Source organism: Budorcas taxicolor, chromosome 6 (genome assembly GCF_023091745.1).
Source record: "Budorcas taxicolor isolate Tak-1 chromosome 6, Takin1.1, whole genome shotgun sequence".
NCBI lineage: Eukaryota > Metazoa > Chordata > Mammalia > Artiodactyla > Bovidae > Budorcas > Budorcas taxicolor.
Window position 1 is genome coordinate 86,977,419 of NC_068915.1, and position 26,857 is coordinate 87,004,275.

Consider the following 26,857-nt stretch of genomic DNA (forward strand, 5'->3'; position numbering starts at 1 on the left):
TAATGTTTTTAGAAAATTGTTGGAAATAGTTGATAGGACCTTAGCTGCATATTGCTGCCTGGTCATATTTGGGGGATCCCGAGCTTACTCCTTGGAAGAAAAATTATGACCAACCTAGATAGCATTTTGAAAAGCAGAGACATTACTTTGCCAACAAAGGTCCATCTAGTCAAGGCTATGGTTTTTCCAGTGGTCATGTATGGATGTGAGAGTTGGACTGTGAAGAAAGCTGAGCACCGAAGAATTGATTTGACCTGTGGTGTTGGAGAAGACTCTTGTGAGTCCCTTTACTGCAAGGAGATCCAACCAGTCCATTCTGAAGGAGATCAGCCCTGGGATTTCTTTGGCGGGAATGATGCTGAAGCTGAAACTCCAGTACTTTGGCCACCTCATGCGAAGAGTTGACTCATTGGAAAAGACTCTGATGCTGGGAGGGATTGGGGGCAGGAGGAGAAGGGGACGACAGAGGATGAGATGGCTGGGTGGCATCACTGACTCGATGGACGTGAGTCTGAGTGAACTCTGGGAGCTGGTGATGGTCAGGGAGGCCTGGCGTGCTGCGATTCATGGAGTCGCAAAGAGTCGGACACGACTGAGTGACTGAACTGAACTGAACTGAAGCTGATGGTTGCCAAGTCAGGTTCTCAGGACATGAAATGAGACACACAAGCAGACAACAGCTGTCCCTGGGACAGAAAGAATTGACAACCAGTAGGTACCTGGCAGCAAATCAGATATTTAATTCTTACAAATGTTTTTTGCCTACCAATATGAATTTGGAAAGGAAAGGACGATCTTACATTCCTTTCTCAATCAGGCACCAGAGATCCGGGAGAGTAGACTTTGGTGAGAACTCTCACCCTTTGCTGGCTCCTGCCAGTTTTCCCAGAATCCTGGCTGCAGGCTCTGGCCTGAGTGGCTACTCCCAGCAGTTCTCAACTTGGTCATCAGAAACTGTAGAGGAGGAAAAACAATTTTCCCTCCACCCTTAATATTAGTGCTTGACTAAGGGCACTTTTTGTCTAATGTGTTAGTTGTGTCAGACTCTTTGAAATCCCATGAATTGTAGTGCACCAGGCTCCTCTGTCCATGGAATTCTCCAGGCAAGAATACTGGAGTGGGTTGCCATTTCCTTCTCTGGGGGACCTTCCCAACCCAGGGATTGAACCCAGGTCTCCTGAAATGCAGGCAGATTCTTTACCATCTGAGTCACCAGGGAAGCCCTTAAGATACCTCATAAATGGATAAACTTATCTAGGTTAGAATTTCTCTATTATGGCCACTGTAATTCAAGATTATCTGTGATAAGGTTAACCTGCTTGCTCTGTCTTCAAACAGGATTTTGTTCACCTGAGGCCTCACATTGGGTGCAGGCTTACTTAAGTTGGACCTAGTCTAATCTTGGACTCAATTTGGTTTCTAAGTTGGATCCAGTTCAATTCTGAACCCTGTCTGGTTTTTATGTCAAACGCAGTCTAAACTCTTAGTAGCTTCCAGGCCCAGTTTGGGAAAAAAGAATTTATCCAAAAAAGCCTGAAAGTTGCTAATGATGGTTGCTGCAGCCCTAGGATCCTAGAAGGTCTTACCCACCATCTGAGGCAGTGAGCAGGCAGCAAGTTCAAGGGGCTCAGCAGGTACCTGAATAACAGTTAATTCTCAGGTTGGTGATGAAGAGCTTAGCATAAGTGCCTTCATTTTGGTCCTCTTGTCTTGTTTTTAGCAATGGTTACTCTTTTTCTTATAGCTTGTTGGTGAAGTCTGCATGAGAAACAACTATACTCTTTCTTATTTCTGGGCTCAACTCCACACTTCATCTTGGCAGGAAGGTCCCTGCTCTGAATCCTGACCCTTAAAAGATGGCCCTCTTGCCCTCCTCCTGCACAGCTCCTCTCCTGAGGTTTAGGAGTTTTTGGAGCCAAGAAGATGGGCTGATTTGAAGCCCTTGCCACCCCTCCCTACCTCTCCATCTAGTTGTGTTCTGGATGCTTTGGTCCCTGGAATGCCCCATCCAAACAGAGTGAATGTACTCCAGGGGACTGACTGAGACTTTCTATGGGGAAGGCCATGTTGCTGACCCTGGTGATTCAGAGGTAAGCTTGGGCTGGGAAGTGAGGAAGGGATTTTAGGCTAGGGACTGGGGCCAGAACTGGAGTTTGAACTTCCCCATAAACTTCAGGTACAAAACTCCAAAAAATCCACTCATTCTAAATTCAAACCTGCCTGTCCAATTTTAAGTTCCTTTGAGGAAACTAAAAGGCAGATACCAACCTGGAAAAAAGGCTGGGATACTCTGTGTAGAAATTACCTAACCTGAGTGGGATTGGAGTCACAGTAAACCTCTGGGCATATGGAAGGAGGCCCCCTGTGCAGAGATAGACATCTATCTTTACCATTTCCTGTAATTTTCTTTTCTGTTTTTTACTAAAACAAACAAAAATATTTGGTTCCTCCAATTTTTCTCTGTTAGGCACTAAAATGATACAAATAAAACATTTTTGATCATTTTTGTAGCAACTTATTTATCCTTAAGACCATTTGATTATAGAACTCATCATATTTCGTGAACTCCTTTTGATGTCCCAGTAATACGTCATGACTTTAAAAGCATGTCATGGTCAAATACGTTTGGCTAACATAGATACACCACATCCTTCAAACCCCTTAGACTGGCCACATCAAACCCACATCCCTGGTCATGACTCCCAGATAACCTATCTTTCTTTATCTGAAACTCATTTCTAAGCTGCCCTATGTTCCTCCTAATCTATTCCATCAAGCTGCCCATCACCAGACCTTCCAAAACTTTCCATTGGGACCTCAAGAACTCATGGTCTATCACTAAGAAATCACCTTACATGCTCAGTCTCCTCTGTGAACAGTCCATTCACCTTTTTATTCTAACTGGAAAGCTTCATGCTCTCCCTATAATTTTTCTCCCCTTATGTTCAGTACCTAGAGTTGGTATTGGTGACTCTCTTTGTTGTGAAGATCTTGTTTCTCGCTGTTTCTTATATTTCTCCCTTTTGCTTTGTTCACACAAGCTCCCCTAATTTGTACTCATTAAAGATCTCTAGGTCCTACAATTGCCCCCAACTGCATTTCCTGTTCCCCGAGTGGCTTCCCTTCAATCTGTCCGCACTGCTGTGATATTGATCTTTTTAATCATGCCATTTCCTTGCTTAAACTCCTTCAATAGCTCCCCATAGCTTTCAAGGAGAAAGTTCAAACTCTTTCATTTAGTATCTAAGGCTTTTGTGACCCCATTTCTTTCTATCTTTTCAGCTTTATTGCCCACACTCCTTCACATTCACCCTTGGCTCCAGCTGTATTGAGCAATTTGTAGTCCTCTGCAGTCTCCCAGGGAACCGGACAACTTGTCAGGACAAGTCCTCCCAGGATGACTTAGATGCCCTATACCTATGCCCCTAGCATACTGTCCTCCGTCCATCATCATAGCACTGACTGCAGTGTGCTGTGGTCTGATCTGCAGCTTTCTAAGGGAAAACACCATGTCCAGTCAGATTTCAATCCTTAGGGCCTGGTAGGTGTTTGTTAAATAAACAAATGAAGGAAGGAAGGGCTAACCGAAGCTGCTCTACCAATATTAAAGGGGCATCATTTTGAGTCGGTTTTTTCCCTTCAGATGTGAAGCTGTTTTGTGTTGACTAGTTTATCTTTTTTCTGTTGTTTTCTCTGGAGTTAAGTGTTATATGCATATGTTGGGTGGTGATGGGTGATGAGGAGAGTGTTTGCCTGTGTGTGTTTGTGGATGGGGAGGCTGCAGGGGAAGAAAAAAACAACTTTCCTAAAGCTATCCTCAAAAACCTGACTCTCAGGAGCAGTGGAGAATAAATTTCTGGGACTAGCTGTTGAATGAAATCCTGGGACTGGCTGTCTCAGAATGCCCTTATGGGCTAGGATTAAAGTCTTTCAGGGTTATTACCCTGGTTTCTCTGTACACTTTCTTTTGGCAAGCTATCCAATTAACTTGGGGCTCTCATTAACGTCAAAGTCTAATCAACTAAATTTACTGTTCACAGAAATAACCCTTAGAGATTAGACATGGACTAACCGGTTAATGATGATAATGTGCTTTAAAATCAGACTTGCTGAGGAATTAGGCAGTGAAGGTGTCTTTCATGCCCTTCCCTTAGTCTATAATGTCTTCTCCATGCTTTTCTGCTTGGCAGACTCACTTGTTCTTCAAGACTTCCCTGGGTGCTGGACTGATATAAGCATTGTCCTGTGTTTACTCTGCCCCCTGGAATATGGCATTGACTGGTTTAAGAACAGGGACTCTGTGTGTGTGTGTGTGTGTGTGTGTGTGTGTGTATGTGTGTGTGTGTACACATCCCCAGTTCCTAGTATTGTGTCTAAAGCATCAGTTCAGTTCAGTTACTCAGCCGTGTCTGACTCTTTGCGATCCCATGAATTGCAGCACACCAGGCCTCCCTGTCCATCACCAACTCCCGGAGTTCACTCAAACTCATGTCCATCGAGTTGGTGATGCCATCCAGCCATCTCATCCTCTGTCATCCCCTTCTCCTCCTGCCCCCAAACCCTCTCAGCATCAAAGTCTTTTCCAATGAGTCAACTCTTCACATGGGGTGGCCAAAATATTGGAGTTTCAGCTTCAGCATCAGTCCTTCCAATGAACACCCAGGACTGATCTCCTTTAGGATGGACTGGTTGGACCTCCTTGCAGTCCAAGGGACTCTTAAGAGTCTTCTCCAATACCACAGTTCAAAAGAATCAATTCTTCAGTGCTCAGCTTTCTTCACAGTCCAACTGTCACATCCATACATGACCACAGGAAAAACCATAGCCTTGACTAGATGGACCTTTGTTGGCAATAGTGGAAATCAATTTATGTTCCATGGATTTTTGAATCTTGGGAGGTGACAAAATCCAATGATAGCTGTATGGCTTGACCAGAAAAATTAGTTGATATACAATGACTATATGTTTTATTTGTATGAAAGTGACATACTCTACTTGTAGAGAATTTGGAATACATAGAATTTCACACAAAAAAGAAAGCTTAAATTTTCTGTAATCTTCATACTTATCCCAAATTAACTATTCTTAACAACTTGAATAGTTGACTTTTGTGTATATACAAATATTGAGGGCCTTGCTTCAATATTTATGATGCATTTAAAGATTTAGCTTAACTTCACATTGAATCAAGAATCATAAAATGTGACTTCTAAGAGACTGAATACTCCCTTGAGGGAAAGCAGTTTCAAGGACAGAGGGGACATGTGAGATTAAAAAAGGGAAGTTCAATTTAGGGAACCATTTAGCCTTGAAGGAGCTATTTACCCTGTATGAGTGAGCGTTTTATTTGAAACCAGATTTTATTTGTATAGGATTAGTCTTTTGCCTTTTTCAACTTTTTAAAACCTATTTTATAAAGATTAAATAATCAATCCAATCTGCAGGGACTTGTTTATCCAGTGTATTAGCTGAGGGGTAGCTAGCAGCCACAATGAAGAGAGATGATTCCGAACGTTTGAGTAGATATTTTCAGGTGGCTCCTGGCTTCCAGACCCATAGCAATACCCCAATTGTTCCTAACGTGAGCAGGCATATACCTGGTTCCTCAGTTTGATCTATGGGCCAGTAGCAGTGATATCAACTGAGCAATTGTAAGAGATGCAGAGTCGCTTCCTTCCCCAAATCTATTGACTCAGAATCCATACTGTAGCAATACTGCCAGGCGACCCTAAGCACATTACATTTGAGAGGTATACAACAGCTCCACAGCTTTCTGGAATCCTATGAATTACACTAGGAGGTTACTCTTATTTGATGGTCTTGACTTCTAAACCATCATCCTTGTCTGGCTCTGTGGATGGGCCCCTTGGGCTCACGCTGCTGTGTGGAAAGGTCACTTGTAGCTTAGTTTCTCTTTTCGCCTGCACCCAGCCTGATGTGGGTCTGCTCCTGCTTTCACCTGGACTGCACCTTCCATGAAACTTCATCCTGTTGAAATTCCTGGCTTTCCGGAACTCCTAGAAGTTTTGCTAGATGAACACCCTTCTGTTGGCTTTCCATAGTCAACAGCTGGCTTTACCTCAGGATGCTGTGATTCTGTTGTTCTTGTGTCTTGTTTCTCTTTTTTCACTTTCATGCTTAGAGTTTCACTCATCTGACTATAAGATGAAGCAGGTTTTGTATGTATTATTCTTATTCTATAGACCAGACAATTGAGGTCTAAAAGCAATGCAACATTTCTTTTAATGAATGGCTTTTAATTGATAGTATCAAAACTGAACTCCTAAAAACACATCAATGTAGTTACCTCCAGAGTGGCCTGCTAGGATCCCTCTTCCTCCCTCTCACTCTGTTTCGGGGTTGGTCTGTGTGGCCAGTAGAGTATGGCAGAAGTGACGACTTCTCACATCTGATGGATGCATGCTCAGTCATGTCCAACTCTTTGAGACCCACTGGACTGTAGCCTTCCAGGCTCCTCTATCCATAGAAATTTTCCAGGCAAGAATACTGGTGCATGCTAAGTTGCTTCAGTCGTGTCCACTCTGTGTGGCTGTATGGACTGTAGTCCACCAGGCCTTTCTGTCCATAGGATTCTCCAGGCAAGAATACTGGAGTGGGTTGCCATGCCCTCCTCCAGGGGATCTTCCCAACCCAGGGATCGAACCCAAGGCTCTTACATCTACTGCATTTGCAGGCAGGTTCTGTACCACTAGTGCCACCTGGGAAGCCCAAGAATACTGGAGTGGGTTGCTATTTGCTCCTCCAGGGTCACTTCTGATATTATGTTATAAAAGAAACATAGCCCCTGTCTTGGTTTCCCTCTCTTTTTGTGGATCGTTAATTTGGGGAAAGCCAGTTGTTTTGTCATGAGCAGCCCTATGGAGAGACCAGGTGTTCAACAACTGAAACCTCCTGCCTACAGCTATGTTAGTGAATTTGAAAGTGGATCCTTCAACCCACTCAAGGTTTCAAACGACTGTGGCTATGCAGGTGTAGATACCTAATACATGTTTTCTTTTGTCTTGATCAAAACACAAATTCCCTGAACACTTTATAAACAGTCATAGTGGCCATATAATTTAACCAAGCCACAACATTACATGAGAAAAAAATCATATGAAAAAGTTTAAGAATTGAAATAAGTAACCTAGGATTAAAAGAGGACTGGGGTGGCACTAGCATTCTCCATTTAAGGAGGCACTCACTTTTAGATAAACGCAAGCACAGGGCTGAGAGCACCCAGAGAGTGAGTGCTTCCTCAGGTATTTGTTACAGTGGCATCCACTTCTCAGTACCAATTTCTGGCTTAGTTCGATTGGGCTGCTAAGACAGAATACCTTAGACTGGGTAATTTATAGACAATACAAATTTATTTCTCCCAGTTCTAGAGAAAGGGAAGTCTAAGATGAAGGTACTGACAGATTTTGTTTGTAGAGAGAGCCGGCTCTCTGGTTCACAGTCAACTATATTTTCCTCTTTTTGCCACATCCTGACGTGGTGGAGAAGGAAATGGCAATCCACTCCAGCACTCTTGCCTGAAAAATCCCATGGATGGAGGAGCCTGATAGGCTACAGTCCATGGGGTCGCAAAGAGTCGGACACGACTGAGCGACTTCACTTCACTTCACTTCACGTGGTGGAAGGGACAAGGGAGTTCTCTGGGGTTGCTTTATAAGGGCACGTATCCTATTCATGACAGCACTGCCCTCATGACCTAATTACCCCAAAGACCCCACCTCCAAATATCATCACATTAGGAGTCAGAATTTAGCACATTCATTTTTAGGAGGACACAAATGTTCAGTATGCAGCAAGCTCATTGAATCCTCATACACCTCTTGTGAGTAATTTATTATTAAGTACCTTTTAGAGATGAGAGAATTAAAGCTCAGAAATGAAATTGTCTTTTAAAGTTAGGAGTTATGGAGAGAGATTTATTTATTTTTGTTTACACTGGATTTTTGTTGCTGCGCACGGGCTTTCTCTAGCTACAGTGAGCAGAGGCTACTCTTCATTGTATTTCACGGGCTTCTCATTGCAGTGGTTTCTCTTGTTATGGAGCACAGGCTGTAGGCATGCAGTCTTCAGTATTTGTGGCATGTAGGCTCGATAGTTGTGGCTCTCAGGCCCTAGAGTGTGCGGGCTTCAGCAGTTGTGGTGCATGGACTTTGTTGGTCAGTGATATATGGACTCCTCCCAGACCAGAGATTGAACCCATGTCCCCTGCATTGGCAGGTGGATTCTTATGCACTGTACCATGAGGGAAGACCATGGAGAGAGTTTGATCCCAAAGCTGTACTCTTTTCACTCTACCATCACTCCTGATTGTCCTTGGAGGGTGAAGTTTCTAATTCTGTGAAAACTAATTAAGGTAACATTTCATGAAAATCAATGTTTTATCATATGATCCATGGAGGAGAAAAACAGTGTAGATAATCTAAACAAATTTATACTTGATTTGGGAAAAAATATTTTTTTTGATTGTCCTAACATCCTAGTTGATTGTCTTAACATCACTTCTATGCAGAGTACATCATGAGAAGCGCTGGGCTGGAAGAAGCACAAGCTGGAATCAAGATTGCTGGGAGAAATATCAATAACCTCAGATATGCAGATGACACCACTCTTACGTGAAGAGGAACTAAATAAGTGAAGAGGAAGTAAAAAGCCTCTTGATGAAAGTGAAAGTGGAGAGTGAAAAAGTTGGCTTAAAGCTCAACATTTAGAAAACGAAGATCATGGCATCCGGTCCCATCACTTCATGGGAAATAGACGGGGAAACAGTGGAAACAGTGTCAGACTTTATTTTGGGGGGCTCCAAAATCACTGCAGATGATGACTGCAGCCATGAAATTAAAAGACGCTTACTCCTTGGAAGAAAAGTTAGGACCAACTTAGATAGCATATTGAAAAACAGAGACATTACTTTGCCAACAAAGGTCCGTCTAGTCAAGGCTGTGGTTTTTCCAGTGGTCTTGTATGGATGTGAGAGTTGGACTGTGAAGAAAGCTGAGCGCTGAAGAATTGATGCTTTTGAACTGTGGTGTTGGAGAAGACTCTTAAGAGTTCCTTTACTGCAAGGAGATCCAACCAGTCCATTCTGAAGGAGATCAGCCCTGGGATTTCTTTGGAAGGAATGATGCTAAAGCTGAAACTCCAGTACTTTGGCCACCTCATGCGAAGAGTTGACTCATTGGAAAAGACTGTGATGCTGGGAGAGATTGGGGGCAGGAGGAGAACGGGACGACAGAGGATGAGATGGCTGGATGGCATCACGGACTCGATGGACGTGAGTCTGAGTGAACTCTGGGAGTTGGTGATGGACAAGGAGGACTGGCTTGCTGCCATTCATGGGGTCGCAAAGAGTCGGACATGACTGAGCAACTGAATTGAACTTCCTAGTATTAGTTTTCTCCTAATAATATTACAGTGTAGTTTGCACTCCATTTACTGAGTGACAGGAGTTGTTGACAAAGAAACATGCTGTTGTAAAGGTAGAAAAAAATTCTGGATTGGCAACAAAAGTTATTTGGGATAAATTCTGGCATATACAGCTGTGAATGAGTAATTTGAAGCTATCTTTCTTCTAAAACTTCTAAGTTTGAAACAGTTTATCTTAAACATTGGAAAAAGCAACCCATGATGTAAAAACCATGGTTTTATTGGGATTTAATGAATTTTAAAGCATATTGTACTAAATTAGATAGATTTAATTCATGCGAATGTGTTGCTACGTAATTCTTCTCAAATAAGCAGCTTTATCAATAAAACTTGTACAGATTAAAAAGTTTCAGTGAATAACCAATAGAATTTTATCTCTAACCACTAATACATGGGCTATTGAGTCATTGCATTTTACTTTTAATTATCACAAGAGTGAACACTCAGTCAGTATTTAAAAAGCACTTCATGATTGTTAATTAATTGACACTAACTCCTACTTCCTGGGCTGGATAAATTTCCTCTTTTGAAAGACAAATTGAGCTAAATTTGATCCTTCAAGCTAAACTCACTTTAAATTACAATTTATTCTGAAGCAAAACTGAGGCTAGGATGGAGATATGGAACTTCTAGGTGAGAAATAAAAATTAGGTTGCCCATTAGGTCACTAACAATGTTAGATCTCTTGATTAAAAGAGAAATTTTAATTATCAAAGAAAGAGGAGAATAAGAAAAAAATTATGGTGAAATGAACATACCCAATAAATTTATCTAATACTTATCCATTTTTTGGTTATTAGTATTATGTAAAACATAAAATTGTAATCTACTTAGAACAGACTATATTTCTTGGATTTACCATGATTCCAACACATTATCAAGTGCAAAATACAATCAATGTCTCAGTGATCATTCCAAAAAAATCCATGAAATTGTAAGTGGGTATGCATCTCATTGTGCTGGATACTGTACAAAGCAAATGGCCTAATGGTGCAATTCTGTACTTTCTATCCTGAGACAAAGCATTAGGACCAAAAAATCTAATTACAATTTGGTCATAAAATCATTCTGGGAATTTTCTAAGTGAAATATGCATACTTCCCTTATTCTGGTTTTCATTGATGTTTGAAGTGATTATTCACAACAGAGGAACAGCCTGATCCAAGAATAGTTTCAAGCAGAGGTAAAGTACCACACAAAACAGGATTAAAACCAGAGATAACTAGAAGGATTGTTTCCACCAAGAAACAATTTCTTCCTAATTCTCAATTTCCTTTTAAGGCCCCCTTTTGCTCAGGAAATGTAATATCCCTCATCCCACAGTTAAGACCAAAATCAATAGAAACCTTAGGCAGTTATTTCTCATCTTCTGAGTCTAGTGTTATTAAGTTCACCTAGAACCTTCTGTAGCCAATTCGGGTAGATGGAGTCGTCTAAGGGTAAGAGAAAGATTCTGTGAATTTGCAGAAAGAGAAATATATGAAACAATATCAGCATTTACTCTTTGATTTATTAATTCATGAAGTACATACTTATTGTTTCAGATACTAAGTAGTGAACAAAACCAGCCCCCCCACCAAAAAAAAGACCTTTTCACATCCTCATTGTGCTTACTTGTGAGAGAGGAGAGAAATATAATCAGCAAGCAAAACCTATAGGATATAAAATATTAATATGAGGAAAAACACAACAGGGAGGAGGGATAAGGAACTGCTAGGTGGTGAGAAAGTATTAGGGGTTTGTTACTTAAATCGGATGATCAGGAAAGCCTCTATAAAAAGCTGACATGGAGCAGAGATCTAAAGAAAGTGAGAAAGTGAGGAATGGGGCACGTGGATAACCATAAAGGGGAGTGGAAAGGAGCCAAGAATTTTAAGATGCCTCTTGGGATGCATTTTAGAGAGATTTTTTTTTGTGTGTAGCACTTAATGTGGAATAAAAGGAGGCCTTGAGAACAGATGTTTGCCAATTATTTTTGGATCCTAGCACCCGCTGGCCTGATGGGGCTTTGGTGACTCTGTTTTGCACAGGTGACCCTGGGAATCAGACAGAAGGCCAGGAGAGCTTTGTCAGGGGTTATCTGAGGAGCAGGCTCCATGAGTTTTCCTTTCTGACCTTGAAACATCTGCTTTCAACCAAGCTTGTGTAGCTGATTCTCACTTTCATAGAAGCAGACCAACCTTTCTCAAGATAGTCCTTGGTCTGAAAGAAGACAGACTCCTATAACATCTGCTTCCCTCTTCCCAGGTCTGAGCCCCAACTGTGCTACAGTTTAGGCACCTGCTGGGCACCTCAGGTACATGCGGGTGACCAGTCATCTACTCCACACCTCTCCTTCTGCCAAAATTCAGCCTTTATTTCACCAGTTAAAATGTTGCTTTGGGCCTTTTAGAAGCCTTAGTAACTTTCTTTAAATATTCTTTTGTTAAGTTGTTTTTTTAACGTAGAACGTATTTTAAAAGTCTTTATTAAATTTGTTACAATATTGCTTCAGTTTGATGTTTTGTTTTTTTGACCCAGAGGCATGTATGATCTTAGCCTGCTGACCAGGGATTGAACACACACCCCCTGCATTGGAAGGTGAAGGCTTAATCACTGGACTGCCAGGTAAGTCCCGAAATACACACACACACACACACACACACACACACACACACACACACACACACACACACACACACACATATATATATTTCACATCTCTCACTGGACTGTAACATTCCTTACCTGACTAAAAGAAGGAGTTACTGAACAATCCCTTCTGTGACTCAAAATATATTCTCTTACTTCTCTTCACTTATAATAATTTTATTTATTCTAAACCTGGGCCCTCTAGAAAGACAGAGGAAACAAGCTTTCAGAAGCACTGATATTTAACCAGGCCTGATATTCACCCCACAGTGTGGAGCAAAAAGTTAAGCAAGGTTAAGACCATTTACTAAATATTAAATGTGGTGGCTTCCCAGGTGGCTCAGTGGTAAAGAATCTGCCTGCAATGCAAGAGACTCAGGTTCGATTCCTTGCACTCTCCTCTTCCTCTGTAAGGGAAGTAATAAATCTGCTCCCTCTCTCCTCTGCTTTGCTTCTTCCTAAAAATAATTCCTTTGGATTTAAACCAAAGTGAGGTTGGAAAGACCTTGTCCTCCTATAAAAGGCAAATCCTGAGGAGAAGAAATCCATTCATTCTTACTACAAATTTAGGTACAGCTTCAGGGTGAAGAAATCTGAGAATATTTCCTAAGAGCTGGCTGACAGGGTGGGAGAGAAAAGCCACATGAGAGGGCATCAGGTCACACACAGGGGGAGACAAGCCATTCCAGAAGGCATGCTTTGCCCCCGTCAGTTTTGCCAGCCTTTTGCCCTGGTTGGAACAGGAGCTTATGGAACTCTCCCAATAGTCTTCCTGCCTTCATTTTAGCTTTGTCATGTTTTCTGCATAGCTCTCTATTATTCAGACTTTGTTTCAAACACAAATAGTAAATTAGTATTGAATAATTATTAAATATTGAAGATCATTTAGCACAAATAGGTTTATTTCCAGATACCAAAAGGAAATTAGTTTTCATGGGTGCCTGGACTCTTTTATCTGGAAAAGTTATGCCAATGTAATTTTGGAAATCCATGAAAAGATTTGTAAAAGAATGTGCATACATCCAAACCTACAGGTCACAGACAATGAAAATGCAGGAGAATCAAGCTCTATCTAGAAAGGGGAACAGCTAATCCCAGAGGGCTGAGAGGTGGGCATAAACTGATACTCTGTGGATGGTGAAAAGGAAGTGGGCAAACTTCCTTGGGTCAAACTTCCCTGACTTTCTGGGAGAGAGTTCTTTATTTGGTTGCTATAAATATCTCCATTCTTCCCTGGGGAAATTTGTCTAGTGTGGAAGAGAGAGTGAAAGGGGGTGAGAGTGAATTTGAAGATTGAGGTAAAATGAGGCTATAGATGACATATTACAAAAAATCTCTTGGATTTAGTATGGGAAACTAGAAATAGTTTGTGGAGCTTGTGGTCAAACATAATTTCCTCAGAACTGCTTTAGATTAGAAGTAAAGCCAGGATGAGGAGGGAGCCAGAATAAGAATGTTTAATAATTCTTCCTGTTATGAAATGTCCTTTTCATATTTATCTTAGCCAAACTTAGAGAAGGGATCCCATTCACTTGTGAAATTTAACCTGTTTTGAGTCTTTCATCTTTGAAAGAACTCCTATTCTGTTTCATCCAATCAGTGAATCAGACTATGATTTATTAAAAAAAAAGTTACCGAGTGCCTACTATGTACCAGGTGAGATACTAGAGCTGGAGAAACAAAAATGAATGAGCTACAGTCCTTGTCCTTAAGATGGAGATTACAAAAGAGCCCACAGTCTGTTTTGAGGAGATAGAGATTATCAAATAAGTTATGGCAATATTGATGAAAAGGGCTAACACAGGGTCCTATAGACTTAAAAGAGGCAGTGGTTAAATCTTGGGTAGATGAGAAAAGTCTTCATGGATCAAGGTCAAGTCTGGATCTTGGAGGGTAGAAAGGAGTTCACCAATGGGATAAAAGTGGGTATTTCAGTCAGAAGGCATTGTAAAGAGCAGCAGGTGGGTTCTGATCACAGAGTGCCTTGTATTATCCTGAGGAAACTAAGCTTTATTCTATCAGCCCTGGGAAAACATAAAAGATTTTTTAAGTAGATGAATTACATGATCAAAGTTGCAATTTAGCAAGGTCACTCTAGCGATAGTCTGGATGACATACTGCAGGAGGGCAAGGTGATTACCGTATCTGAAGTCAGTTTGGAAAGGTTTGTTTTCTAAATACTGATTCTTCCACTCCAGAAACATGGTGTGTGCTCAGTCATTTCAGTCGTGTCTGACTCCGTGACCCTATGGACTGTAGCTCTCCAGGCTTCTCTGTCCATGGGGATTCTCCCAGCAAGAATACTGGAGTGGGTTGCCGTGCCCTACTCCAGGGAGAAACATGGTATCTATGTCTATTTCTTTTGATCTCCTTCACTTGCTTTTAGCAATATTTTGTTACTTTCATTAAACAATTCTTGAACATATTTTATTGAATTTATTTCTCAGCATTTCATGTTTCTAATGCTGCTAGAAATGGTATTATTTTAAAATTTCAATTTCCAATTATTTATTGCTATGAAATGTAAATAGAGTTGATTTATGTATATCTTTTGATCATGCTTAACTAGATTGTTGGGCTTCCCTGGTGGCTCAGCAGTAAAGAATCTGCCTGCCAATGCAGGGTTTGGTCCCTGGGTCAGGAAGATCCTCTGGAGAGGGAAATGGCAATCCACTCCAGTATTCTCACCTGGGAAATCCCACTGACAGAGGAGCCTGGTGGGCTACAGACCCTGGGGTCGGACACAATTTAGTGGCTGAACAACAATAACTAGGTTATTAGTTTTAAGTAGTTTTTTTTAAAAAAACTAGATTCCTTGTGTGAAGTTGCTTCAGTCACGTCTGACTCTTTGCAGCCCTCCCTCCAGGCTTCTCTGTCCATGGGATTCTAGGTTCCTTAGTCATCTAAAAAGTGGACATGCTTATGTATTCTGGAAAGAATTTTACTTTTCTTTCAAATTTGAATTTTTAAAAATGTCTTCCTTTTGCATAAAAGCTTTCAATAAAATTTTGAGTAGAAGTAGCAGTGGACATTCTCACCTTCCTCTCAATCTTGGTGGGAAAACAGTTACTAGAATTAACTATTTGAGTCATTCTGGCCTCTTAAGCTTATTAGACAGTTCATTTTGGGTGCGCGTATGTGTGAGAAACTCTACTTTATTGGAATAGAGCAACTAAGTAACAGGAATCACACTGGTGCTGGCAGCTTTGGGCCCCTGCCCTCATCCTTTTTAGCCCCAAAGGCCTGGAGGTCTCCTGCCCCTATGGGGCTCTCCTACTTGCTTGCACCAGGAGAGGCTTCCACTTTGGGAAACTGCACTAAGCAGGCAATTCCAACATGCATTTTGCTTCCTGGTTCACAATTAGCAGCAAATGCCCACAGTGACAGCAGTAATGATAAGACTGGACTTGATATTTCAGGAAAGGATAAGTAAAAGGTTAAGTTAGACCCAGCCACCACGTGTTAACAATGGTCTCACAGCAGAAGAGGACAAAATGGCTGGATGGCATCCCCGACTCAATGGACATGAATCTGAGCAATCTCCAGGAGATAGTGAAGGACAGGGGAGCCTGAAGTGCTGCAGTCCATGGGGTCACAAAGTCAGATATAACTTAGCAACTAGACAACAATGATAGGCTTAAGGTTATTGAGATTTTCTTTTGCTTATTCAGGCAGTGTTTGATAATTTGCCTTTCAAGAAAGTTTGCCATTTCATCAAAGTTTGCCAGTTTTTTTTTTGCCAATATTTTTGTTATATTACTAGTGATATTCTCAGTTTCATTCTTGATATTGGTAATTTTTTCTCTTTTTTTTCCTTGTAAGCTTAGCCACTAGTTTTTGAACTTCATTGATTTTTTTTTTTTTGAAGCAGCTTCATTTTGGTTTGATTCTTTACTATTTGCTTTTCTATTTTTCTTGATTTCTATTATTTATGACTTTCTTCCTTCTACTTACCTTGGGTTTAATCTGTTCTTATTTTTCTAGCTTCTTAAGAATGACACTTAGGCCAATGTTTTGAGATCTTTACTAATACAACCAATTAAAGCTGTAAATTCCTCTAAAAGCTCTGTTTTAGCTATGCCCCACAAATTCCAATATATTGGGTTTTAATCTCATGTATTTAAAAACAGTTTTGTATTTGTGTGTGTGTGTGTGTGATCTCTTCTTTGACCAATGCTGCTTAAAAGTTTATTTTCCAAATATTTGGGAATTTTCTAATTTTTTAAAAAATTTCTAATTTAATTTAGTTTAGTAAAGTGATGTGTGTATGTATGCTCAGTTGTGGTCTAACTCTTTGTGACCCCATGGACTGGGGCCTGCCAGGTTCCTCTGTCCATGGAATCTTTCAGGCAAAAATACTGGAGTGGGTTGTTATTTCCTCCTCCAGGGGATCTTTCTCACTCAGGGATCAAACCCGAGTTTCTTACATGTCCTGCACTAGCAGGTGGATTCTTTACCCCTACTGCTAGTGCCACCTAATATGTGTGGTATAATTTTAATCCTTCTAAATTTGTCGAAGCTAGTTTTTATGGCATGACATTTTAGTCTATCTTGATGAATGTTCTCTGTGCTCTTGAAAAAAATATAATATTTCATAATAGCATTATATGTTAGATATACATATATATATGTATATATATATATGTATATATATATATATATACACAACATTGATATTAATAGTCATTCCAGCTTTCTTATAATTGGTGTTTACAAGTTACATCTTTCTTCCATTCTTTAAATTTTAACCTATGTCTTATTTTTAAAATTAATTTCTTGTAGACACTATATAGTTGTGTTTTTTTAATAATCCAGTTAACAGTTTCTATCTTTTAATTTAAATATTTAGACTATTTACATGTAACTATTGATATGGTTAAGTTTAAATCTACCATTTTGGTATTTATTTTCTTTGCTTCTTTTCTTTTTTTTAAAATTTAGTTCCCTGACCAGTAATTGAACCTGTACCCTTGGCAGTGAAATTTTGGAGTCCTAACCACTGGACTGCTAGGGAATCCTCTGTGTTTATTTTCACTTTCCTGCCTTATTTCAATAACTTAATAGTTTTAGGGTTCTGTTTTGCTTACCCGATGGCTCAGCAGCTAAAGACTCCCACCTGCAATGCAGGAAATGTGGGTTTGATTCCTGGGTCAGTAAGATGCCCTGGAGTAGGAAATGGCAACCCACTCTGGTATTCTGCCTGAAAAATTTGCAGACAGAGGAAGCCTGGTGGGCTACATTCCAAAGGGTTGCAAAGAGTTGTACGTGACTGAGCACTCACACATTTGTTTCCATGAAAATTTATTCATTAAATTCTCTCAGCTTTTGTTTTTCTGATAAAAATCTAATTTTTCCCCCCAGAATATTTTCTCTGGATATACATTTTTTGGTGATAGTTTTCTCTCTGTACTATCCTATAGCTTGTTTACTTTCTGACAAGATGTCTGTAAACATTCTCATTTTTTTCCCTCTGTGCCTCTCTTTTTTTATGTGATTTTGTTTTTTAATGTTCTCTTTAATGCTTTTTCCCCCCACAGTTTAAGCATAATAGCTTTTGTGTGATTATCTTTATGTTCATCTTGCTTGGGTGTCATTGAATTTCCTGGATCTGTTTGTTGATAGAATTCTTCAAATTTGGAAAATACCTGGCCATTTGTTATTCAAATATTTTTCCTGCTCATCCTTTAGACTCTAATTGTATCTGTTAGACTACTTGATATTATTCTACAGGTCACTGAGTTTCTGTTGATTTTTCCATCTTTTTAATTTTTGTACAATATTTCATTTGGATAAGTACTATTGCTATGGCCCCAATTTCACTGATTTTTCTTCTACAGAGTTTAAACTACAATCAATTGTTTCTAGTAGATTTTAAATTTAATTTTTATGATTTTCATGTCTAGATGTCCCATTTGGTTCCTTTGTATATCTTCCATTTCTTTCATTGTTATGTTCACTTTTCCCCTTTGAGTAAATATATGGTAATATTTTAAGGTCTCAGTCTTCTAATTTTGTCTCTGTTATTTCTGGATATGTTTCTGTTGATGACACTTTTGATCATTTGTCATATTTTCCTGCTTATTTGCATATCTAATCTCTTTAATGATTGCTAAGCCTCTGATTTTGTTCTTGAGAGCTAGATATTTATTTCTGCATTCATTTAAAGTTTTTATTATTTTCTGAATACAGTTAAATCACTGTGGATTAGTTTAATCATTTCACAACTTGTTTTGAAGTTTTTTTAGCTTGGGAGTGAAGAGTGAAGAAAATACTAAGATGTTACAAAAGTGGGAGAAATATTGGGTCTTAGGCACCATGGTTATGAGAACATTCCTCTTGAAGTTAATGTTTGCTTCTCATGGAATCATAGTTTTAAAATCTACCCACAATAATTTATCATTCATATTTCTACCTGGGAGAATATTTATTTAAGACGTAGGGAGGCCAGCATGAATACCCTGGGGAACAGACCCAGAAGATAAAGTAGATTTTTCCCACATGACCTGCTTTTTGTTATTTTTTATGACTTTGACATAACTTGTTCTTCCTTTATTTATCTCAAAAGATACTGAGGCTATTTTTCATAGGCACTGGTTTCTTTAGGTAGAATGAAGCCAGGTTAATAAACTAGTTAATCATAATATGTATAAATGTCTCACCACCACAGTATTTTGGGAAATGGTATTTAAAATTGACAAATGCTCTTTATACTGTGTTGAAATTTTATTTTCCGTAGTACTTATTATCATGCATATACTCAATTTGTTCCTTCAGATTTACTGCTGCCCAGCCCTCCTCATTCACTTCTTTTTCTGCTTTGGTTTGACCCCCAGCTTTACAAAATACACTGTCTGGCCTCTGTATCTCTCTTGCCTTGATGGTTGAGTCCAGATAATTGAGAGTCCCAGTAGAAGACTGGAGGGGGAAAGAGAGAGAGGAAGCATACTTATTTTGCCCCAATTCTTCCCATCATCTGACAGTGGTGGTGTTCTTCCATAGATAACAGCTCCTGTGGGGTGATCTCCTCTTCTTTTGGCCCCCGCAGGGTTCAGGTACTTCTGTACATTGTATTTGTCCCTTTAGGGTTTGTCATAGTGATAACTCCTCTCTGTTGTGGGGAATTCACTAATCTTTGTTAACTGCCTTCATCTATGCATTACTCTGTATGTAGTTCCTCATAAACTCTCTTCAGTTAAACACTTTTGAGCGTGACTCTTTTTTATAGGGACCTTGTCTGAAATAAATTCCATTCCATATAATATCTAGAGAGCTCTTTTGCAAACCTAAATCAAATAACTGTTAGTCACTCAGTTGTGCCTGACTCTTTGCGACCCCATGGACTGCCGCCCACCAGGCTTCTGTGTCCATGAGATTTTCCAAGCAAGAATACTGGAGTAGGTTGCCATTTCTTTCTCCAGGGGATCTTCCCTGACCCAGGGATCGAACCTGAGTCTCCTTAACTACAGGCAGATTCTTAACAAATCAAATAAGGTCACTCCCTTATTCCAAACTCTCCAATGACCTTCCTTTCCAGTTAGAGTCAAATCCAAGCTTTTTGATGAAACTTCAATGTAAACTCTTCAATTTTATCTTTTTCCAGTCTCTCCCTCTCTTACACTGTTCCAGCCACACTGGTTCTCTGTCTCCCAAGAACATGCCAGACACATTCATGCCTTAGGGCCTGTATACTTGCTGTTCTTTCAACCTGGCAGGATTGTTTCCTAGGTCTTTACATGACTGACTCTTATAATTTGTGTTTCTACTCAAGTTTCACCTTCTCTGAGAGATCTTCATTGATCAACATATCTAAGTCACTGTTTAATATCCTATTACTTTCTTCAGCAGAGTCAACAATTCTGGCAGGATTGTTTTCTGTTTGAGATATCATCCCTCTGTCTAAAGCCTAACAGGCTCTGCACACATGGACTCTCTCAGGAGCACGACCATGGTATCTCTGCAGAGTGAGACATACTACCTTCAACTTCCTGTTTGAAACTCAATTTCTACCCCTAGCTACAAGAGACTCCCAAACCCTGATTCTTCTCAGACACACTAAGCATCACATAGACTGCTACATGAATCCTGTCTTTCAACAACAAGGTGGTCCAGCCTCCTTTGCACATGTCCATTGCTTACTTACCCCAAAGTTGCTAAGGGTACTCCATTGTCCTAAAACATAATCTCATTAGTCAATGAGTGAGAAAATATCACATTAGCTGAAGATATCTGTGAAATATTGGTTATTGATTCTCATTTTAGATGAAACTGAGCCCTCCTTGGTGGTTTCTAAAAATCTCAGTGGCTTGTAGGGCAGTCATTAAGCATCCTTTGTAGGTGTGAGGAGGAGCTGGGCTGAACTGGTGACTTTGAAACACTCTCTCACCACACCAAATGTAGCAGAATTACTTTTAAAAATCAGATAACTTTTTTCCTTGGGGAAATTCTCCTCTAGAATATCCCTTGTTGAATAAAATATTCTTTGATGTTGGAAATGTCCTATATCTACGCTGTTCAGTGAAGGAACCCTGAACATGCATGGCTATTGAGCATTTGTAGCATGAATAGTATAGTGAGCTACTGAATTTTAAATTTTATTCAAATTTAAGTAATTTTAAGTTTAAAAATTAAGATGAGGCTAGTGACTGCCATATTAGACAGCACAGCTCTAGAATCTTTCTACCAATACACTACAGCCCAAGTACAAAATTTTGTACTTTACTTTATGAGATATGATCCAATGAGGGACTGGCGAGACTCGGAATTACTCTGGAAATGTTCTATACATAAACAAGGTACTTATTTGTAAAGGATGTTGCTTCTTGGTCTGTTCTTTCTGGAAACCATACCAAATAGAGGCAAATAATATATTTCAAGTGTTAACTACCAATCACTTCTGTATATGGTGTTGATAAAATCTATAGTCAGGTTCAGGAAGTCTCTGACATTCTTTGAATCTACACTGACAATTCCTCTCAACTAAATCTCACTAATTCTTCTCCAATACTCATAATTGCTGAAAAGTCAGCATCAGTTCTGACAAATCAAAACGTTGTTATCCCTTTTTGACATTGCTCAAAATCCATCCATTAAAGTACAGAGCCAGCTCATTGGATGCATCTGTAGCTTTCCAGATTGCTGCTTTCTCCTCCAGCAGAGCTGGGCCTACGTTTTTGCAACCATGTCTAAGGGACCTGCAGTTGGCATTGATCTTGGCACCACTGATTCTCATGTGGGAGAGCACAGAAAGGTGGAAATCATTTCCAATGATCAGGGGACTGAACCACCCCAACCTATGTCACTTTTACTAATACCGGACGATTGATCGGTGACGTTGCAAAGAATCAAGTCGCGATGAATCCCACCAACATGGTTTTTGATGCCAAACAACTTATTGAATGAAGATTTGATGATGCTGTTGTCCAGTCTGATACGAAACATTGGCCCTTCATGGTGGCAAATGATGCTGGCAGACCTAAGGTTTAAGTAGAATACAAGGGAGAGAAAAAGAGTTTTTACCCAGAAGAGGTGTCATCCATGGTCCTGACAAAGAGGAAGGAAATCGCAGAAGCCTGCCTTGGGAAGACTGTTACCAGCGCTGTTGTCACAGTACCTGCCTGCTTTAACGACTCTCAGCGTGAGGCTACCAAAGATGCTAGAACTATTGCTGGTCTCCATGTACTTAGAATCATCAGTGAACCAAGTGCTGCTGCTATTGCCTATGGCTTAGACAAAAAGGTTGGAGCAGAGAGAAATGTGCTGATCTTTGATTTAGGTGGTGGCATTTTTATGTGTCAGTCTTCACTATTGAGGATGGAATCTTTGAGGTCAAATCTATAGCTGGAGATACTTGTCTGGAGAAGATTTTGACAATGGCAGGGTCAACCATTTCATTGCAGAGTTCAAGAGCAAACACAAGAAGGATATCAGTGAGAACAAGATGGCTGTCTGTTGCCTCCATACTGCTTCTGAGCTTGCTAAGCGCACTCTCTCTTCCAGCACTCAGGCCAGTATTGAGGTTGATTCCCTCTATGAAGAAATCAACTTCCAATTTGAAGAATTGAATGCTGATTTGTTCCGTGGCACCCTGGACCCTGTGGAGAAAGCCCTTCAGGATGCCAAGCTGGACAAGTCTCAGATCCATGATATTGTCTTGCTGGGTGGCTCAACCTGCATCCCCAAGATTCAGAAACTTCTCCAGGACTTCTTCAATGGCAAAGAACTGAATAAGAGCATCAACCCCGGTGAGGCTCTTGCATACGGTGCAGCTGTCCAGGTAGCAATTTTGTCTGGAGACAAATCTGAAAATGTTCAAGACTCGCTGCTGTTGGATGTCACTCTTCTTTCCCTTGAAATTGAAACTGCTGGTGGAGTCATGAGTGTCCTCAAGCACAATACCACCATTTCTACCAAGCAGACACAGATTTTCACCACCTACTCTGACAACCAGCCTGTTGTGTTCATTCAGGTTTATGAAGGTAAGTGAACCATGACCAAACTTGCTTGGCAAGTTTGAACTCACAGGCATACCTCCTGCCCCTGTGGTGTTTCTCAGATTGAAGTCACTTTTGATATCGATGCCAATGGCATTCTCAATCTCTTTGCTATGGATAAGAGCACAGGATAAGAGAACAAGATTACCATCATTAGTGACAAGGGCCATTTGAGCAAGGATGATATTGAACAGATGGTTCAAGAAGCAGAGAAGTACAAAGCTGAAGATGAGAAGCAGCAGGATAAGGTGTCTTCAAAGAATTCGCTTGAATCCTATGCCTTCAACATGAAAGCTACTGTTGAGGATGAGAAACGTCAGGGCAAGATTAATGATGAGGACAAACAGAAGATTCTTGACAAGTGTAATGAAATAATCAACTGGCTGGATAAGAACCAGACTGCAGAGAAGGAAGAATTTGAACATCATCAGGAGTTGGAAAAATTCTACAACCCCATCATTACCAAGCTGTACCAGAGCACAGGAGGCATGCCCAGGGGAATGCCAGGAGGAATGCCTGGGGGCTTCCCTGGTGATGGGGCTCCTCCATCAAGTGGTGCCTTCTCTGGGCCCACCATTGAAGAGGTTGATTAAGCCAGCCTAGCATAGATATAGCATTGTTCCACACAAAACATGGAAGGACCCAAATTTGTAGCAAATCCCGTGGCAGTTACAAAGTTGAGCTGCTATAGTAAATAACTGGGGATTCTTGATACTTGAACATGGAATGTGTGTGCACATGGAAAAACATTGCACTTTACAAGCTCTGTATTACAAGAGAAAAAATTCAATGTCTTAAATAAAACTGTATTTAAAATTGAAAAAAAAAAAGGTACAGAGTCATTCTGCATTGGCTATAGGATTGTGTTAACTATATTCCAAAGCTTTCACCAACTCTGTTCTTCTTTCTTCAAGTTGTGTAAATGCTGGGCTCTGGCTCCTTTCCAGCGTCAATGGGCTCTACTTGTGTAATCTGTTGAACTTTCCCTTGGTGTCCTTTGAGAAGCAGATACTAAGATGGGATTAAACATTTAAGGGCTGTCTTAGGAGAATGTACCCATGTGAAAGAAAATAGGGAGGTACCCAGAGGAAGCTGGGGGATGCCTCTGACCACCTGGCTAGTCTAACCCAGAGTGAAGGAGAGAGGGAAAGAATGTTGGGTGGTTGTTTAGTCACTCAGTTGTGTCCGACTCTTTTCGAATCTATGGACTGCAACACGCCAGGCTTCCTTGTCCTTCACTATCTCCCAAAGTTTGCTCAAACTCGTGTCCATTGAGTCACCGATGCCATCCAACCATCTCACCCTCTGTTGCCCCTTCTCTTCCTGCCCTCAATCTTTCCCAGCATCAGGGTCTTTTCCAATGTGTCGGCTCTTCGCATCAGGTGGCCAAAGTATTGGAGCTTCAGCATCAGTCCTTCCAGTGAATATTCAGGGTTGACTTCCTTTAGGATTGACTGGGTTAATCTCCTTGCTGTTGGGTGGAGGGCCACACAGTTCCAGCAAAGCCATCAGGGAGTCCCCCCCAGATGAAGTTGGCCAACTGAAGTCTCATGTCTCTCTGGAAAGGGATCTGCCTTAATGTCACTGCTGTATGTAGCATTCAGTCAGTGGCTGGAACAGCTTGTGGTAATGGCATCCTGAAAGCAAACTCTAGATTTCTAAGCTGGGCTTCCTGGTCAGTTACATTGTCTGTTGTAGAAGGAAGGCGGCCCCCACACCTCATACAATTTTGCTTCAGTTATGATGGATAGACAAGAAAATGAAAGAAGAAAGACAGCATGGCTAGAAAATAAAATATCTGAATAATACATAGAGCCCTTTCCCTCATTACTCAGAATTATCCCCACTAATCCTCTAAGGTTAATTCTAATTCTTTTCTGTCAAATGCTTCTACTGACTGCAGCACTGGAGTTAGAGGCTATCTTCTTATAACTTTTCTGGGCTCTCCAGTTAAACTGTTAACCTACCCATTTACAAATGGTCACACAGGATTTGGCCAAGCAGAGCTACAGGAGTAATGCTTGGGAGTGGAAAAACGGACCAATATAGTTATTTAATTCTAGCTCTTTATTTCCAGAATATACCAAAGATAAGCTTTTCTTTCTTTGTGTCCTGTTTGCAAGCTACTGTTAGGCTTCCCCAGTGGCTCAGCAATAAAGAATCTGCCTGCAGTACAGGCTTGACACAGGTTTGAGCCCTGGTCTGGGGAAATCCCCTGGAGGAGCAAATGGCAACCCACTCCAGTATTTTTGTCTGGAGAATTCTGTGGACAGAGGAGCCTGGCAGACTCCATGGGAGTCAAGGAGTCAGATACAACTGAGCAGGCACAGTATAGTGTTATCAATTTAGCTACAGTTTGGGGTCTTTGTAGAGATCTAATAAATGGTATACTATGTCCTCATGTTTCAGAATAATGGTGAGCTAAGAAAAAAAAATCAATAGGTAGAGGCCAAAAATTATGACCTTAATTACTGATTTAACTGCTATTGGAAATTTGACTTGTATCTGTGGACAAGCTGGTTCTCAAATACTGAATCTAGAATGAGGACGTTCACCTGTTTAGCACTGTCTGCACTAGAATGGAGCAGGCATCCTCTTCTCCAAGTCCAGATCCCACCCAAACTGCAGAGGAGAACGAGTTTGTGGCTTCTGCAAGCTTTCACAGTTTCTCAAATTCGCCAATCAGGTTAGCTCACTCCTTCTCTTCTGGGACTGTATGAGTGAAGGAAGCAGAGAGAGGTCAGGAGTATTAAAAAAAACTGAAAGATCAGCGATGGGGAAGATGCATGCCCTCCCTAACACAAGAGATACCATACCAAAATGGCACGTGTCAGGAAGTACACAGGCTCAGTGACAAAGCAGAGGCCAGTGATTCCCTTATTGTGAGGTGGCCTTAACATGGTCTTGAAAATTCTGATATCTCTAACAGTTACATTTGTATGCCATCTTCTATCTAAATTTTTGAAAAATATGTTTTTGCTTTCTGTGTCGGCTCAAAATTTGGGGTCAGAGTATTTTAAAAGAATTTCATGAAATGTATGACTTCTTTCTTACCAAAAATATATACAAACTCAGTTTCTTCCCTAGTGATTAAAAAAGAGATGGAATTCTTTCTTGACTCAAAACTTCAGGTCTTTTTTCTGCACTATTTTTATTTTGCATTCATACACAAGTGCGCGTGCGGGTGCGCGCGCGCGCGCACACACACACACACACACACACACACACACACACACAGGACTTTAGGGTCTAAAGTCCTTTACTTTCATTTCTGTTTTTCTTAAGCTCACTTGAGATGAGCCCAAATCACTATAATCCTGACTTTTGAACTTGGGGAGCTTATGTGAAATGGTCCATAAACTCATTCTAAGAAAAGGTTACTTAATGCCATTTCTGTATTACTGTGGAATTAAATTCTCCTTCTCAAACTCCCTGTTAATGTTATCTTCCTCAGATCAGAAGCTCAACCTGAATTTTATGGATTTGGGGAAAAATTATAGTAATTGACTCACTCTGTTGTGAGTTAGCCTACTGCACTGAGTAGAAGCTTAGGCATTGGACTCAGGCATAGCTGTACTTATAGCCTAGTTCTTTGACCCTTGTACACACTGCTAAACTTCTCTGGGACCTAAGTTCTTCCTAAAAGTGAGGACAATGATACCTATGTCACAAAGCTATGGTGAGGATTAGAGGAGATAATGTATGTAAAGCATTTAGCTTGGGGCCTAGACAAAATCAGCAACCAGTATGAATAAGCTATTCTTTTTACTATTATTATTTTATTGAACTGTGTATTAATAGCATCTGCCACAATTGTTAACACAGAGTAAATGCTCAAGAACTGTTTACTAAATGAATGACTAGGACAAGTCTAACTATTTTATTCTTCCTGTGCTCAAGAGTAATGGTTCTTTCTAAAGTTTGTCATTGTCTCTTTCTGTGACCAACAGAGTCTTGTCTGAAGATATGATACTAAAAATTGTAGTATATCCAACTGTTACTCCATTAAGAGCATATCTGTTGAACACATATTTACTTAGGAAATTCTCTTTAGGATAAACCAAAATGTTTCCACTCAGTGAATATACTCACTAAGACCTTCTTTATAAAGAGACTTCTGAATCTGTCTGTTTAAGTAGACCCTGTCCAAGAACTGTTGCAATTCTTTGGGAGTCAAATTCAAACTAACTTAGAAGTGACCTGAGAGGGAGAAATAGCCTACCTGGAATCATTGGCTCTTTTGTCCCCTTTTACAAATATATCTATGTCTATTGAGAGAGATAGGCATAGATATA

At 40.3% G+C, this 26,857-nt stretch overlaps 1 pseudogene; it reads left to right on the forward strand.

The window, feature by feature from the left end:
• The first annotated feature begins 21,250 nt into the window (after nt 1-21,250).
• LOC128049690 (heat shock cognate 71 kDa protein-like) lies at nt 21,251-23,155 on the forward strand (annotated as a pseudogene).
• Nucleotides 23,156-26,857: the final 3,702 nt, after the last annotated feature.